This window comes from Pleurodeles waltl, chromosome 3_1, assembly GCF_031143425.1.
Source record: "Pleurodeles waltl isolate 20211129_DDA chromosome 3_1, aPleWal1.hap1.20221129, whole genome shotgun sequence".
NCBI classification, from domain to species: domain Eukaryota; kingdom Metazoa; phylum Chordata; class Amphibia; order Caudata; family Salamandridae; genus Pleurodeles; species Pleurodeles waltl.
Genome location: NC_090440.1, coordinates 1,795,518,542 through 1,795,537,703, shown reverse-complemented (window position 1 = coordinate 1,795,537,703; position 19,162 = coordinate 1,795,518,542).

Sequence of the window (19,162 nt, the reverse complement as noted above, 5' to 3'; positions counted from 1 at the left end):
TCACAGACACACTGGGAGAGGACACAGGGGATGTGTGAATGGGGGTGGTGAGTGCAAGTGAGCGGGGTGTGGTGATGGGTGTGCTGGTGATGGACGTAGTGGATGAAGATGTAGTGCATGCAGGTGTTAGTGGAGACGAGACAGGGAGGGAGGAAGGAGACGTGGAGGAGGGGGACACAGTGGAGGCAGTGGATGTTGGTATGTGTGCATGGGTATGATGCTTGTGTCAGTGCCTGTGGGATGTGTGGTGCTTATGGTTGCCAGAGCTTCCCTTGTGTGTTGAGGTTTGTGCATGCTGGTCTGATGGTGTGCTTGGGATAGGCTGAGGTACATGGATTTGGGTCTGGGTAGAGGAAGTTGGAGGGGGGAGGCTGGACACAGGGACAATGGCTGACATCAGTGCTGAGGCCAGAGTCTGAAAAGCTCGCTGTTGGGCTGCCTGACCAGAATGAATGCCCTCCAAGTATGCATTGGTCTGTTGCAACTGCCTCTCTACACCCTGGATGGCATTCAAAATGGTAGACTGCCCAACAGTGAGGGACCTGAGGAGGTCAATGGCCTCCTCACTGAGGGCAGCAGGGATGACGCTGAGGGGCTGCTGGGAGGTCGGTGCTGGTGGGGCGGTGGTGGCTGTACCTGTAGATGTGGTAGGCACAGAGGGGCCCACCACCGCAAGGGAGCTCCCATCAGACGAGGAGTCCGTGTCTCTGGTCTCAGCTCCTGTCCCCGCCGTGGAGCTCCCCTCGCCCTCCATCCCACTGGTGGCTTTAGAGTCCGTAGTGTCGCCCTCCAGGGCCATGTTGGATGCAGCTCCCTCGTGCTCCGGTGCCACTGCTACTCCGCCTGATGATGCTAATGCACACAAGAACAGGGACAACACAAAAAGGGGGGGAGACAGAAGAAAGACATGTTGAGTGCATGCAATAACGCTATCGTTGGTGGACACTACAGACACAGAAGCCCCCTGCACTATGCCGGGCACTTTGAGTTCCATAATTAATCACAGGGACATGGGTTACAAGGCCGATGCCCGATTGCTGCACACATGGAAGTCACAGGAGCCTGACCAGGTGTAGTTGGCTCTGAACACAGGTGGGGTGCCACATGGCCTGCCTTACGACGGAACCATGCCTACTAAACTTGCGCTGGCCTAGGGGAACTCACAGCCCACCTCCCCCACCCAGACACCTCCATTGCGCGCATAATCAGCTGAATGAGAGAGTACTCACCCCCTTGTGGCTGCTGTGATGCCCTCAAGCACCCATCCAACTCGGTATACGCCACCGCCAGGATCCGTAACATCAGGGGGGTCATGGTGCGACAGGCACCCCTCCCACGTTGTGAGGCCATCCCCAGCTGAGCCTCCGCCGTCTTCTTGCTCCCTTCGGCCTGCTCACAGTGTACTTACCTGTTTGTCTGGAGGACCGTAGAGGAGTGTGTACTGGGCGAGGACCCCATCCACTAGTTTCTCCAAATCCTCCGTGCTGAAGGCAGGGGCCCTTTCCCCAGACACATGAGCCATTGTCTCTTCCAGACTGAGTTCACAGCAGCACTTGCAGTGTAGGTCCTCTCCTGTCGAAGATCAGGTATCAAGTGATTGAACAGAGAGAAAATGGCGGCCACGTCCGCGGCGGTGTGTACCGTTACCGTCAGCGTACATCGTCATTGGCTCCTGGGGCCCATAGTGTCCAATGTTAACCAATGCAGGATTGTGCCGCGGTCTTCGACCGCCTACCGTAACGGTGTACAACAGCAGCGCAGTTACCTCTTATCCCTTTGTCCCACATTACAGGTCAGGCAGACGCCATTTCAGGGGTCCACATGGCATTAATTGTAAATGCGTCACACATATCTAGGCCTTGTATACACACTAATACAGGCACATAGCGGTTTTAAAAAATTGAGGAATAAAGTTGTGTTAACGTACCTCAGTGTTGGTTGACTCTCTTCTCGCTGTTCTCCTCCATAGAGCACGTCCGCTGGGGCCGATGAGGAGGTGGCGGCATCCTCCGTTTTACAGACCGCTGGTGGACTTGTCGACAATGGAGGAGCGACATGTAATTGTCACCTACAGGCTTGATCATGCCACAATCCTGGAACTGTGTGCCCAGTTGGAGCCAGACCCGATGTCAGCTATCCGCCATCCCACAGTAATCCCCCCTCTAGTGCAGGTGCTGTCAGTACTCCATTTCCTGGCAAGTGGGTCTTTTCAAACGACAGTGGCCATAGCATCAGGGATGTCCCAGCCTATGTTCTCCAACGTGTTGCCCAGAGTGTTGTCTGCCCTGCTGAAACACATGTGCAGCTACACCGTTTTCCCTTAGGTGGAGGATTTGCCAACAATGAAAGGTGACTTCTATGCCCTGGGACATATCCCCAACATCATAGGTGCCATTGATGGGACACATGAGGCCTTGGTCCCCCCCAGCAGGAGTGAACAGGTGTATAGAAACCGGAAGAGTTACCATTCAATGAATGTGCAGATGGTGTGTTTGGCCGACCAGTACATCTCCCATGTGAACGCCAAGTTTCCTGGCTCAGTGCATGACGCTTACATTTTGAGGAATAGCAGCATCCCTTATGTGATGGGGAAACTCCAGAGGCACTGTGTGTGGCTATTAGGTGAGGATATGGAGCCTTAACAGTGTGACTAGGTGTCTGGGTCTGGGGATGCCCCTAAGAGTTAGTGTGTGTCTAACAGATTTCACTTGACATTTACAGGTGCATCTGGCTACTCCAACCTGTCATGGCTACTGACCCCAGTGAAGAATCCCAGGACAAGGGCAGAGGAACGCTACAATGAGGCCCATGGGTGAACTAGGAGGGTTATAGTGAGGACCTTCGGCCTCCTGAAGGCCAGGTTCAGGTGCCTCCATCTGACAGGTGGTTCCCTATTCTACTCACCAAAGAAGGTGTGCCAGATCATCGTGGCCTGCTGCATGCTTCACAACTTGGCTTTGCGACGACAGGTGCCTTTTCTGCAGGAGGATGGTCCAGATGGAGGTGTTGTGGCAGCTGTGGAGCCTGTGGACAGTGAAGAAGAGGAAGCAAAAGAAGAGGACATCGACAACAGAAACACGGTGATTCATCAATACTTCCAGTGAGACACAGGTAAGAAGACATCACTGCCTGCTACATCTGATATAATTGTTCTCCTCTCATCTGTCTGTCACTTTCACCCAGTGTATGGACCCTGAGTTGTCACTTTCCCTTTCAATTTCACAGATGTGGGTCCCACTGTGTGACATCTGCTTTGTTTCCGAATGGACTAGAGCTGTGTGACATAGGTATGTTGACAATACAATGGATATAGCATTTTTACACAGTTATTGCAAATACACATTTTCGAAAGCACAGACTGACTCCACATTGTTTTGTGCTTTAAGGGTGTTTATTTAAGTGCTAAATATTGGAGGGTGTTGTAAAATGGTCAGGGGTGATGGTGAAGGAATGTCCATGGCAATATCTAGTCTATTAGACTCACAGGTGCATTGTCCAAAGGGACATGCAAAGTGGAGCTGGGGCAGTTTAAGGATGGACAGGGTGACAAAGTGGGACAGAAGGATGACAATCAGGGTGGTCTCATTTCTTGGTCGGGATCTTGGCATTTTTCTCTGTCTTTGTCCTCGATCTCAGGGACCGTTTGCTGGGTGGTTCTCCATCTGCAGGGTTGGGGTGCTGGTGTTGTGGTCCTGTGGCGGTGCCTCCTGTCCACTAGCGCCGGCAGAGGGGGTTTGCAGTTCATCATCGAGGCAAGTGTCAGGGGCCCCTTGTTGTGCCACAGTGTCCCTCCTGGTGTTGACGAGTTCCTTCAGCACCCCTACAATGGTGCCCAGGGTGGTGTTGATGGATTTGAGTTCCTTCCTGAACCCCAGATACTATTCCTCCTGCAGCTGCTGGGTCTCCTGAAACTTGGCAAGTACCGTTGCCGTCGTCTCCTGGGAATGGTGGTAGGCTCCCATGATATTGGAGAGGGCTTCGTGGAGAGTGGGTTCCCTGTGCCTGTCCTCCTCCTGTTGCACAGCAGCCCTCCCAGTTCCCCTGTGTTCCTGGGCCTCTGTCCCCTGAACCGTTTGCCCACTACCCCTGCCCCCAGGTCCCTGGTGTTTTTGGGGTGGTAGGTTAGCCTGGGTTCCCTGTAGTGGTGGACACAATGATGCTTGACGTATTCTGGGGACAGAGGTATGGGCCCGCTGGGTGGGTGCTGTGCTGGTGTTTCCAGAGGGGAAAGGCTCTGTTGTGGCTTGTGCCAGTGTGAGGGGAACCGACTGTTCCGAGGTCCCAGATGGGCCGAGCTGGTCATCTAGATCCAGTTGGACAGAGCTGCTGTCATCACTGTGGGCCTCTTCTGTGGGTGGAGTGCACATGTCTGGACCCTCCTGTCTGGTGATGTTGGATAGGAGTCCTGCAGGGGCGTAAAGGCATGATTATTGCATCTGTGTGCGCCATGGTGTGCAATGGGTGGGTGACCCTGTACCCCAGTGCTTGCATTCTTGTGTGGGACCTTGTGTGATAATTGGTTAGGGGTGTGTGTGGGTATGTGCAGTGGCCATGCATTGGTGATCGGTGTCCATGCTTTGGTGTTGCATGCAGGGCATGGTGTTGGGATGTGTGGGTTGTGATAGTGGGACATATGTGAGGAGTTGGAGTGATGGAGGTGAGGGTGAGGGTGGGGGTATGTGATAGCATGCAGATAGGGTGGGGGATTTCATAGTTAAGATTTGACTTACCAGAGTCCATTCCTCCAGCTACTCCTGCGAGGCCCTCAGGATGCAGTATAGCCAAGACCTGCTCCTCCCATGTTGTTAGTTGTGGGGGAGGAGGTTGGAGTCCACCGCCAGTCCTCTGAACTGCAATGTGGTGTCTTGAGACCACGGGACGCACCTTCCCCCGTAGGTTGTTCCACCTCTTCCTGATGTAATCCTGTGTTCTTGGGTGTTGTCCCACTGCGTTGACCTTGTCCACGATTCTGCACCATAGCTCCATCTTCCTAGCTATGGTGGTGTGCTGCACCTGTGATCCGAATAGCTGTGGCTCTACCCGGATGATTTCCTCCACCACGACCCTGAGCTCCTTCTCAGAGAACCTAGGGTGTCTTTGCGGTGCCATGGGGTGGTGTGGGTGATGTGTGGGGTGGTGTGTGTTGTGATGTGTGAGGTGATGTTTAGGGGTATGTGGTGTTTTGTGCGTGGATGTTGTGTGAGTGATGGTGTTGAGTGCCTGTGGATGCTAGTTTGTAGATGGTGGTGTCTCTCTCTGGCCTTCAGTCGCAATTGTGATCGTAAGGGTTTGTGGGTGATGTGGGTGTGTGTTTTACATTGTATTGGATGTGTGGGAGTGGTGTGTGTATGTGTCTCAGGTGTGTGTATTTGGAATTGTCCAATGTGGTAGTGGACCGGCAATGGAATACCGTGGTTGAAAGACCGCCGCGTGGATTCGTGGGTCGTGATAGTGTAGGCGTATTCCTGTTGGGAGACGGTGGAGGTTTTGTTATCGCCAGTTTATCACTGACCTTTGGTGTGGTGGACTTGTGTGTGTGTCTAAACTTTGGCGGATTCCGGGCTGTGGGTCATAATAGCTGTGGCGGAATTCCGCGGCGGTGTGTTGGTGGTCTTCTGCACGGCGGTAAGCAGCATTTACCGCCAATGTTGTAATGACCCCCTATGTTTGTACAGACCATCATTTTAATACTAGGGGGGTAGCGATTTTAATTAAGCAACAGGTTAATGTATCATTGGTAGGATCCAAAACGGATTAGTCAGGTAGATGGGTTATGGTTACACTGCTGTTGGAAGGAAGAAAATTCACATTGGTAGAGTTTTATGGCCCCAGCTGTGATGATATAGAACATCAGCAGAGGGTTTTTGCGAATCTCTTGGATTGAGTGGATCCGGTTATCATGGTTGGGGATTTTAATGTGGTTCTAGAAAATAAATTGGATAAGTCATCTAGTTTCAGGTCAATGGGTACACCAAAATCTCAACAGTATCTTAAATGAATGATGAAAGAGTTCCACTTATGTGATTTGTGGAGATTAAGAGCAGGTGAGGAGCGGGAATTTTCTTTTCACAACAGAAAGTACGGCCATGTATCACAAATTGATTAATTTTTAGTAGATAAATCTGTGTGTGGCTTAGTAAAAGATATTATTTATTCTCCCGCACATTTGTCTAACCATGCTGCAGTGACTTTAAGAATGAATTGCCCTCGGGAGGTGGGCAGGAAAAGGTGGACTCGGGATAGGACTTTACTATTAGAAGAAGACATCATAGGCCGACTTCGCAAGGACACTGAGGAGTTCTTTAAAACTAATCACGGCTCAGCTCCTATAGGTATAGTGTGGGATACTTTTAGGGCGGTAATGAGGGGGAGGATTATAAGTATTGCCAACTATAGAAGAAAGCAGTATAGGGATCAGTTGGAGGGTATAGAGAGGAAAATTCGGTTATGTGATTCTGATTTGGAGAAGGGAGGTGATGAGGTGTATTTGAATAACAAGAAAAGGAATTTGCGGCAGCAGCTGGAATCAGTTTTACAAGCTAAAATAGAGAAGAGATAGGAGGCAAATAAGCAGGCCCAGTTTGAGATTGGAGATAATATGGGGAAGTTACTGGCCTGGAAAATAAAGAAAGATCAGGTTCGGGGTAATATAGAGGAACTTGTTGATAGTTATTCGGGGTCAAATTGACATCCCATGATGATATAAAGGAGGCCTTCCTAAAGTTTTTTGTATCTCTATAAAGGGAGGATGGGGAAGTAGAGGTCAAGACAGCTAAGAATTGGTTAGATATGGATGGCCTCCCCGCCTCACGCAGGACAATCAGTCATATTTAATTAGACCTATTACAGAGGAAGAAATAAGGGCAGTCCTTAAAAAGAGTAGTAAGGGGAAGGCGGCAGCACCGGATGGTTTCCCGGTTGAATTTTATCAGGTCTTGGGCGAATCTATAATCCCTCCAATGGCTCAATTGTTTTCAGAGATTTTTGAGGAGGGCGCTTTGTCACCAGTTTTGTGGCACAAAGCTATTATTTCTCTTATTTTAAAACCAAGGAAATCTCCAGTAAGGAGTTAATCTTATAGACCAATATCTCTGTTGAATAGTGACTATAAAATCTATGCTAAGGTTTTGGCAAATAGGTTGAGTGGGGTAATCGGTGAATTAATTCATCCAGATCAGAAAGGTTTTATACTGAACAGGTTTATGTATGAGCAAACATTTAACCTAATTGGTGCTATCAACTTAGCTACCACGTATCAAGAACCGTTAGCAGTTATAGCATTGGATGCTATGAAAGCTTTTGATAGGGTTAGTTGTAAGTACTTAAATTTAGTTCTTGAACGGAACAACTTGGGTAGTAAATATTGTTGAGCAATTCAGTAGATTTACCAGGCACCAAAGGCTAGGGTTTTGGTGAATGGGAGGCTTACGGATCTGTTTGAGATTTCTAGAGGTACTAGACAGGGCTGTCCCCTTTCCCCCTTGTTGTTTGATATGTATATAGAGCCCTTTGCAAGAAGGATCAGGCGAGATAAAAAAATATCTCCCTTTAGTAGTAAAAGGTGGGTGAAGAAAGTTGCTTTATTTGCTGACGATCTTTTAGTGTACACTTCAAATCTATCAGACTCTCTTCCTGCATTATTGAGTCTGGCAGATGGGTTTGGGAGGATTTTGGGTTACCATATTAATCCGGATAAAACAGAGATAATGGTGTGGAATCTGGAGGTTGATAACTGCTGGACAACAAAATCCATGAGGTACTTAGGCTTGTTAATTAATGTTAGGTCTGTAGTAACATAATGTAGTAAGTTAATGTTAAGGTGGGCACACCTGCCTCTTACATTGATTGGGAGGGTAAATTTGGTTAAAATGATGATCCTGCCTAAGTTGAATTTTCTTTTCAACTCCATTCCACTATTAATGGATAGTAGGCTCTTGAGTATGTTTCAACAAAAGGTTAACTCATTTATTTGGGCTCAAAAAGGTTCTAGGATTGGATGGAAAAAACTACGAAGAAGAAAGGAGAAAGGAGGCCTTACTCTTCCTGATTTACAGTATTACGCATGGGCATTTCATCTTAGGAATGTTAAAATGTTATTCTCCGATCCAGATCGCTCAGCGGTTGGAGAAATGCTTAATTGTATGGTAACAACAGTAAAAGGCGCAGCCACATACTTTTTGTATAAGTTTGGGGATCCCAGGTTTTTTACGAAAGTGAGATTGAAGATACTGCAGCATGCAGCTAAAGTGTGGTATAGGGTAAGGCAAGTGGCAAAAATCGAGTATTATAGTTTTTGGGCACCGGTCTGGGAGTCCCCGGGGACACCTGAATGTCTTACAGATGTGTTAGCTTTGCCTCTTAAGAGAGCGGGAATCCAATACTGGCGGGATTTAGTCGGCAATGGTTCATTACTATCTTGGGAAGAGTTTACGGAACGGACTGGAGGAAACCTGTCAAGGTTGAAGTACATACAACTGAGAAGCTGGTCCCAGAAGGTTACAGTTAGGTTGGGGGCTGAAAACCAGTTCGTAGACAATATAATAAATAATCAGGCGAGTGTCAGGAAGGTTTCTAGTTGGTATTGGGCTCTGGTTGAGGTGCAGAATGGGGACTTTAACCTGCCGTACTCCCTTTTGGGGGAAATTGTATCCACGGGTCAAATACAAAGATGGTGGGAAAATTCAATGCGTATTGTATATAAGGAAGTCAAATTAGCATCATTATTGAGGAACCATCTCTCTAATTTGAATAGTGTCTTTGTGACCCCAGCGAAGCTCTCGAAGATGAGAGGAGGGGATTCAGTTAACTCTGCAAAATGTGGGGTATCGAGAGCGTCAGACATCCACATGTTTTGGGACTGCCCATTGGTTTAAAGTTTTGGGTAAAATTGGGTACAAATGTTGTGGAGCAACAGATTTTGCTGAGTCTTCCCTTAGTAATTTTTAGTGTCCCAAAAGAAGGGGAATTCAAGAGTAGGATGAAGAAGAGGTTAATTTGTTATGCGATAATTTTGGCTACGAGGGAAATATGTTGCAAGTGGACATCCCCTTTCCCCTCTTCATACATGGATTGGTTTGGTGCACTCAATGGGAACTCTAGGCGGGAGGTAATAACTAATGATTTAAATAGGGGAAGAAAGATTAGATTATGGAACAACAGTTTACAGGACAACACTGCTTGATGGTAGGTCACAGTTTGCGACTCCTCTGGGAATGGCTCTACTCACAGGGAAGTGTCCTGCTGGGCTCAGCTGACCAACATGTCTTTGACTGCTTTTCAATAAAGCAGTTGTTTTTTAAATGCAGCCCATTTTCCTTAAAGGAAAGCAGGATGCACTTCAAAAAGAAAAATTAAAAGTTTTGTTTTCATTTTTTCAGAGTAGGCATTGGTCCGTTGGACCACTGTGTGCTCCGAAAAAATATTTGAGCATGTATGCACATAGGGGAATGGGTCCCATGGGGATCCTTTCCCATTTGCATACAGGTAATGCCACTTTGAAGTTGGTGTTAACTGTGATTGTTTTGCGACGGCATTCACGGTCACAAAACAATCATACAGACCACTGCGACTTGAAAAGAGGAAGGGACGCCCTTGGGATGCCCCTTACTAATTGTGAGTCGTAAACCTTATTTTGCAAGTCGGTAACTGTGTACCAACTCACAAAATAGGGATGGTACATCATAACTAGACTTTTTGTGGTCACAAGCAGTAATTTTTTACTTCTGCAACAGCAAAAAGGCCCCATACATTGGGCCCCAAGTACTGAGTGCCACCACATGCCATAACCAATTTTTCAAAGGGGTTATAGGTCAGCGTAGCCCCCTGTGCGTTAGAGGAGTGAAGTGCCTAGTGACACAGTTGGCAGTATTGCAGTATTGCAATTGCATTGATTCATGGACTTTAACATTGGCCGATTTTAGGTCAATCTGCCCCCGAAACCACTAGGCACCGGGGATTTGTTTTCTGGCACCAATGTCACGCAGGGGGAGCAACCCCGTAGGCAAGGGTCGCTCCCGGGGGGGGGTTTGGGGGTGCAAATTTATTTTAGGCCATTTCTGCCCCCCGGGGGAAGAAACCTCTAAGCGCCAGGGCAATTTTTTTTTTTATGTTTTTTTTTTTTGTTTGTTTGGTTTTTTAGAGATGGGGAGCGACCCATCAGGCAAGGGTCGCTGCCCTGGGGGTCAAATTGTACTTAGACCATTTCTGCCCCCCTTGGGGGCAGATTGGCTGATTTTAGGTCAATCTGCCCCCAAGGGGGCAGAAACCACTAGGCACTGGGGATTTGTTTTTTGGCACCAATGTCACGCAGGGGGAGCGACCACGTAGGCAAGGACGGTGATAAGCAAATCTCAAGAGAAAGCTCTCAAAATTCCTCGTTCACAAACGCTATTATCACATGTTCAAAAGAACAATAAGAAAAAGAAGGATGGTACTCAGAATGTAAGGATTATATTGGATTATACGGAGAGTTCACAAAGACTATTGAGAATAATGAAAAAACATTGGCATTTACTTACTCAAGATGGAACTTTGAGGAAATGTATTAGTGCTAAACCAGAGGTTTCATTCAGAAGGGGAAATACCCTGAATAATATTCTGAGCCCTAGTTATCTGACGGACAGAAGGAAACCCGATTGGCTTAAAGCACAAAATGTAGGTTTTTACAGATGTGGTGCTTGTGCAATGTGTAAATGGGCCTGGCAAGCTAAAAAATAATTTCTGGATATGTATGGTCAAAAGGTGGATATAAGAACACATATAGATTGCAATACTAGATTTGTTGTCTATATGATTGTTTGTAAATGTGAAAGAATAAATGTGGGCAGTACGATACGCCCCTTAAAAGCTAGAATATCTGAACACTGGAGAGCGATTAGGCAAGAAGATGAGAGATACCCAATAGCTTATCATATGAAAACATGTGAAGCACAAGGAAATCAAAAGACATTTAAATTCTTTGGTTTTGATCAGTGCGAAATAAATCCAAGAGGAGGTAATAGAGAACTGACCTTACGCAGGAGGGAATCAACTTGGATAATGCGATTAGGGGAGGTGGAACAAGGTCTCAATACAGATCATGAGATGGAGTATTTTCTTGGAGATAATTAAGATAAATAACTAATTGGAGAAAGTATGGAGCCCCCATTAAATAAATACTAACCTTAATATTAATTTAGATCATTTGATGGATAGACATGAGAACAGTGATTTTAAGAAAGTATTTACACATTTAAACGAATTTTGAAGATATAAAAATCATCTCATTTCTCTTAATATCAATTATGTTCAAGATATGATATTAATATCAATAGTGGGAATATTAATTGAGACATATTCAAGTCATAATAAACACATGGAGAGAACAGAAGAAATAGGAATGACGATTGCTTAGATAAAGAATGTTTTGTACATCTAATATGTCAACATGTTCGGGGTCTGGTATTTTTATAAGTACAAACTAAGAACATTTGGAGAGTATATATGTTAATTGTGTTAATTAATTTTGAGTTGAATTAAGTTTAATGAAGTGCAAGAAACTCGGTACTAATAATGATAAAGATGGAAGAGTCTGTTTTCTATTTTTATGTAACGTAGGCACGGAGAAAAATGAAGTCCGTTATCTATGTTTATTAACTACATCGAGTGCAAAAGAAATCGAGTCGGGTGAACTCGAATTGATATTTAAATAATATATGAAAAGTATAAAAGAAACCGCGCACTCGCGCAGTGGAGATTTATGATCCGTAAGAAATCTGGTAACAGCAGTTATAAATATAAAATAGTCAGTTTTCTCTATTGGTTTACATAGACGCGGAGAAAAGTGAAGTCCGTTGTCTATGTTTATTGAGCTTATGCTGCTTAAAAGAAACCGAGTCGGGTGAACTCAGTTTGACACTATAATAGATGAGAACGAGACGGCGTACTCGCGTTTCGGAGCCTCACGGAGTGCAGATACAGGTAGGACAGGAGTGATAGTGGCAGGAAAACTGTGGAGAAATACTCATAAGAAATCTTCACCTAACTGATATGTTTATGATTTTATCATGACAGATTTTGATATAATGTGGTGAGTTATTATACATATGGAATTGTCATGAACGGAAGGTGAGTGTTATATATAAAAGACATCAATATTATGGGATGTATGGAGATGTAGGGATTTAAAGTTAATACTTACAAGAGTATTATGTTACCTATTCACTTTTAGACACAATTGTTAAGTTTGTAATCGTGATAAATATAATGATGTGTTATAGGTGATATAGCTTTGCGAGATAAATGTTTGTTAGATACTGCATATATCATTTAAAGGTCTATGGAATGATTTGCTAGGAAGGTCATATATAAGGAAATGGAGTCACAAGAATAGATGATCAGGAAATGGCTGTTTCAAATACATTAACTGAATGTACGTTGTGTGTTCGTCATTTTGTAATTTAATGGTTGAGTCACTTCAAATTATGGTTGAATTAAAGGTAGAATTTTCATCATGAGAAATTTATATTTCCCACTATTGTATGCTAATACTTTGCAATGATAATATTCTAATATGGGATATACTGTTCTGTCTGATTTAGGTCACTGTATACTTGAGTATAATACTTTGGGAGGTCCTGAAGAAGTCCAGGGGTACTCCCCGGATGAAACACGTGTTGACGGACATATGGACAAGTAAGAGAGAAGGACACATAAACAAGCAAAGGAGGAACTGTTTGTGAATTCTGAGACGAATTTACATGAATGACTTTGTAAAATCTCTATGAAATTGGAACTCATGCAATTATGATGGACTGAAAAAAGACTGGGACTATGAACTAAATTAGTTAGAATGCTGATTTCAATTGGAGATAAGATTCGAACTTTACTGTGAAATTCTAGAGAATGTATTCTTAGCTATGATTTTGATTATTTTGATTATTTTGATTTGAAAATATACTAATGAGATACCTTCATAAGAGACTGTAGATTGTTTGATCTATAATTGCTTTTACGTGTGCCTTCACATTTTATGCAGTATTGGTTAAGTAGTTTAACCTTGTAGGGGTGAACAGGGGGTGAGACCCCAGTGCAGAGCACCGTAATCAGGTTACATTTAGTTCCTAGATTGGGACATTCGGTGCGCCTATTTCACTCTTTATCACCCTCCTTTTGATGGTGCTCCTGGGCAGGAGGGGTTTGAGGGGGGGTCAAATTTATTTTAGGGCATTTCTGCCGCCCCCCCCTGGGGCCGGCTGAGCAAGAGGCCAAAATCCACAGGTAGGCACTTTGCAAAAAACACCTCTGTTTTCTGTGAAAAAACATGTTGTGTCCACGTTGTGTTTTGGGCCATTTCCTTTCGTGGGCGCTAGGCCTACCCACAACAAAATGTGAGGAAAATGTGTTTTTTTAGCCAAATTTTGAGGTTTGCAAAGGATTCTGGGTAACAAAACCTGGTCAGAGCCACACGAGTCACCCCATCCTGGATTCCCCTGGGTTTCTAGTTTTCAAAAATGCGCTGGTTTGCTAGGTTTCCCCAGGTGCCGGCTGAGCTACAGGACAAAATCTACAGGTAGGCACTGTTTTCTATTAAAAAATGTAATGTGTCCACGTTGTGTTTTGGGCCATTTCCTTTCGTGGGCGCTAGGCCTACCCACACAAGTGAGGTATCATTTTTATCAGGAGACGTGGGGGAACGCTGGGTGGAAGGAAATTTGTGCCTCCTCTCAGATTCCAGAACTTTCTGCCACAGAAATGTGAGGAACATGTGTTTTTTTAGCCAACTTTTGAGGTTTGCAAAGGATTCTGGGTAACAGAACCTGGTCAGAGCCCCACAAGTCACCCCATCTTGGATTCCCCTAGGTCTCTAGTTTTCAAAAATGCACAGGTTTGGTAGGTTCCCCAGGTGCCGGCTGAGCTAGAGGCCAAAATCTACAGGTTGGCACTTTGCAAAAAACACCTCTGTTTTCTTTAAAAAAATGGGATGTGTCCACGTTGCGTTTTGGGGCATTTCCTGTCGCAGGCGCTAGGCCTACCCACACAAGTGAGGTATCATTTTTATCGGGAGACTTGGGGGAACGCTGGGTGGAAGGAAATTTGTGGCTCCTCTCTGATTCCAGAACTTTCTGTCACTGAAATGTGAGGAAAATGTGTTTTTTTAGCCAAATTTTGAGGTTTGCAAAGGATTCTGGGTAACAGAACCTAGTCAGAGCCCCACAAGTGCCCTTTTTGGAAATACAAAGGTTTTCTTGATAGCTATTTTTTACTCTTTATGTTTCAGCAAATGAATTGCTGTATACCCGGTATAGAATGAAAACGCATTGCAGGGTGCAGCTCATTTATTGGCTCTGGGTACCTAGGGTTCTTGATGAACCTACAAGCCCTATATATCCCCGCAACCAGAGGATTCCAGCAGATGTAACGGTATATTGCTTTAGATAATCTGACATTTCTGGAAAAAGTTACAGAGTAAAACGTAGAGAAAAATTGATGTTTTTTTCACCTCAATTTCAATATTTTTCTTTTTCAGTTGTTATTTTCTGTAGGAAACCTTTGTAGGATCTACACAAATGACCCCTTGCTGAATTTAGAATTTTGTCTACTTTTCAGAAATGTTAAGGTGTCTGGGATCCAGCATTGGTTTCATGGCCATTTCTGTCACTGACTGGAAGGAGGCTGAAAGCACAAAAAATTGCAAAAATGGGGTATGTCCCAGTAAAATGCCAAAATTGTGTTGAAAAATTGGGTTTTCTGATTCAAGTCTGCCTGTTCCTGAAAGCTGGGAAGCTGCTGAGTTTAGCACCGCAAACCCTTTGTTGATGCCATTTTCAGGGGAAAAACCAAAAGCCTTCTTCCGCAGCCACTTTTTCCCATTTGTTTGAAAAAAACGAAATTTTCACTGTATTTTGGATAATTTCTTGGCCTCCTTCAGCGGAACCCACAAAGTCTGGGTACCTCTAGAATCCCTAGGATGTTGGAAAAAAAGGACGCAAACTTGGCTTGGTTAGCTTATGTGGACAAAAACTTATGAGGGCTTAAGCGTGAACTGCCCCAAAAAGGCAAAAAAAGGCCTGGCACAGGAGGGGGAAAAGGCCTGGCAGCGAAGGGGTTAAAGGAAGGGCGCTTAAATGGTTAAGCTCGTTCTTACAAAATAGAACCTTTCAAGTCCTGGATCGTTCTTTTTTCTCATCCCAGTTGAAACTTTTATGCGGAGTTCCGTAGGGCTCATCTTTGAGTCCCACTCTGTTCAACATTTTCATGTCCCCCCTAGCAGAAGTCATAGAACCCTTTGGTGTATCCCTGGTGTCATATGCGGACGACACACAGCTGGTGGTTTCCTTCTCCCCCAGTAAGGAGGCGGACAACTCGGCCTTGCCTGCCTGTCTCCAAGCGATTGCTGCCTGGATGACAGAAAGCAGGCTGCAACTCAACGAAGAAAAGACAGAAATTATGTTTTTAGGAAAACTGGCCAACCCTGCTAAAAATATAGGACCAGTAATACATTTAGATTACTTGCCCCCCCCCCCCCCAAAGCTCAGATTAAAGCCTTGGGAGTTTGGTTGGATCCCAAACTCACCATGGAACATCATGCAAAGAGAACGTCAGCCACCTGTTTTGGGAATCTTAAGTTACTAAGGAAGATTATTGGCCTGCTTCCGCCATTGGCCAAAAGATTGGCCGTACAAGCCCTGATTTTATCCAGATTAGATTATGGAAAAAAGCCTCTTTTTGGGATCTCCAGGTTATGTGGTGAACAAACTACAGGTGGTACAAAATGCTGCAGCACGTTTGCTCTTTAACCTGCCTAGGACCACATCAGCTAAAAAAGCTCTGATTGAACTGCACTGGCTTCCAGTGGCAAAAAGGATAAAGTTTAAGGCTCTTTGCTTCTTCCACAGAGCTCTATATAAAAAGGATCCTCATTATCTAAAATCATTAATTTCACAATATACACCCACAAGAGTTTTGAGATCGGCCTCTAAAGCCCTGGTAGTGGTACCCAAAGTAAAGAGAACATCATGGGGAGGAAGATCCCTGAAGTACCAGGGAGCCAGACTTTGGAACTCCCTACCCACGAATATTCACATGATGAATCAGGAGATTGAATTTAGGAAGGCCATTAAAACCTGGCTATTCTAAATTCTTCTAAGTTCCCCCTCTCCAGGGAAGTTTGAGATTCCTCCAGTATGTTCTAAACTTTTAAAACTGATCAGCGCTATGAGGCCTCCGGGTAGCTGGCGCTATATAAGTCTCAATAACATAACATAACATAACAGGTTCAGCAAAGCTGTCTTTTGAAGTACACAGCATGCCTCAGCAGCATGCAGTCCTCTGAGAGTCCTTCTGCAGGTCCATATAGTGAACTGAAGAATGGGTCTGAGGTTCCTATTTTTACACCTGGTGCCTTCTATGAAGTAGATGGTTCCAGAGAATTCTCTTTGAAATGCTTGAACCTTTTTGCCTCCTCTGAACTGGCTCCAAGCGGGTTGAATGAACAATGCAGTGGTGACAAGTCCCTTGTGTGAAGGCAGGTCACAGCCTATTCAGTTGCAAGTGGGGCTATGCCCAGCACTGCCCCACCACCCTGCCAGAGTTGGCCGATCCAAGCACACCTAATCCATCTATTGTGTGGCTGTCAGGTCGGAACAAACAAGGTGTAAGTGCCAACTACACCCAGTCATGTGACCCAGGAACAGGCTGCATGCACCAAATAGTTAGGGCAGGAAAATGCTAACTATGTGGTGCATGCAGCCTGTTCTAGAATTGGCATTTTCTAAATTGTAAATTCAAATTTGACTTTGCAATTAAATACAATGAAATTATAACTTCTCAGCCACTAGGCATGAAAGCTTCCCCAGTTGCCAATTAAAGTGAACACTTATTAAATGTAATAAGGCAGCCCAATGGAACAGTCCTAAAACAAATTCAGTGACATAGGAGGGGTGAAGGCAAAACATTTGTGGGTGAACATGCAGAGAAAGCCAGGTCAAACAGGTTACTAAAATAAAACCCCTTAGTAAATGATGTTAAACTAAATTAGATTATTATGCAGTGGTAGCAGGAGCTTGGCATTGGCCAACCCTTCTGACTGGCAAACATATCTGGAGAGAATGGGGGCCAAGTCAGATGATAAATCGCCCTCAGTGTTTACCATGCCACACTTGATACAAAAGGGCAAAGGCTTTAAACTAGCACCCTCACAGAAAATGGAAAAAATTCAGCCATGGACATAGTACTAAGTGAGTCCTGTCTGTGGGATGGTACCGTTGTCGCCCCCCACACTGACGGAAGCACAGCTCCACCCCACCTTATTCTCTTCCCTCCTCATTCTTCCACCCTGTGTCTCTCTGCGTACAGGAATAAGCATGCCTTGGCTATGTTGTTTTTTTGTTGATAACAGTTATGTTTAAGACTTGTTATTAAAGCAACGTGTAGAAAGAGTTCTATAAAATAAATGTGGATATTGCAAACATTTCTGTACTGAAAATGGTAATGCTAATTTTCATATGCATGGGCACCTGTGAATATGCTACAGATGTTTCTCTTCAAGATACACTGCCTTACATTGCTGATGTTCCAATATTTCAAATTAATATAATAATATTTTCAATAGTTAAGTATATAAATAAATATAATTTAATCTTTAAAAAACATCAATCTGCAAATATGTATGTATTAGTTAACTAGAAAGTACTGTAACAACCTTTGTTGAATGTAGAAATTAATGTAAAATTATAATGTATTATTTGTTAATTAATTTGTTCTCAAATATTGAATCACATGTGTTAAGTAATACATAAAAATATATATTTTTTTACTTTAGGTAGTTTTTTTTAAACAAATAAATCTAAAAAATAATTACAATGTAATTTAATATATTTAAACTAATCAAAGTTTTAATTAAAAATTAAGTTGAAGGAGCTGTAGCCTTTTTGCATTCAGTTCGACCTTTACATTTATAAGAACTTAATTTGCATTATTATGTTGACTATATTTGAGTTAAATACACTTTTTACGTTTTCCCTATACTTTCAATAGGAAGACTCCATAGTTGGGGTGGAAATAACGTTGTGGCACAGTATTGAGAAAAATAACAAAATTTCTTAAATTTTAAAATAAATGAGTACAAATATTTTTATGTTAAGTATTAATGTAAATCAATTTAATTTATGTATTGTAAATGAAGAACAAATGAAAAATGTAACATGGATATTACATTTATTTTGAATTACATATTTAATTAGATTTAATATGTTAAACAAAAGAAAAATATTTTTCAGAAGCTTCAGTTACAGATATATTCCCACCAAATTAAAAAATATATTTTATTAATGCGTTACAAATTACACAACGTGCTGTATAGAGCTAATTAAAAATAATGTATTTATATTTTAATAAAAAATTATGTTGCTTGATTTTTTTTTATTTGAAAAAGGTTATAATAACAATTTATAATTAAGTAATAGCTATGTACTGTTTATAGATTTTGCTCAGCATTCGGTAATATTTATCTATATTTTCAATTATTTTAAATAATAATGTAATTTAACTTCATTCATTTTATTTCCTTTGTGACTTTATTTAAAGATTCTACCCTCATTATATTCTATGGGACAGTGTTGCAGGAGCAGTGGTTGGCCATGCATGGTACTGTTCTTTTCTGGCACTAGTAATTATACCCATGTTTGGACTCACCCTATTTTTCAGGTGATGGAGACATGTAACTCTATACATTTGAGAAGCTTTACACTCAGATAGTATGAATAGCCAAAAGTGGTATGGTTACTAAAATGTGTAAGAGTACATTAAACTTGTAAATTGCTCACAAGTTTAAGTTACCTTTGTGAATAGCCCCGAAAGTCTGCTCTAAAATAATCCAATGCAATTAGGGAAAACATTAGACTAAAATGGTGTAAAGAAAAACTGATTTAAAATGCATCAGATTCTGCTCTAAACTATCTACAACAAAACAGAAAAATTACATGAAATCATTTGAATCTAAGTTTCAGGAAGGAAATTTGAAAAAGAACACGGTTTAAAAATAAATGTTGCCTACCACAAAAGAATTGTAGCTGCTGAAAATTTTGGTTAATATTCAAACATATCAGTCGAAAGAAATAATATTGGTTGAAGGCATTAGGGCTGGGACCCCTAAAAGTTGAGGAGTTTTCATTTGAGATTAGGT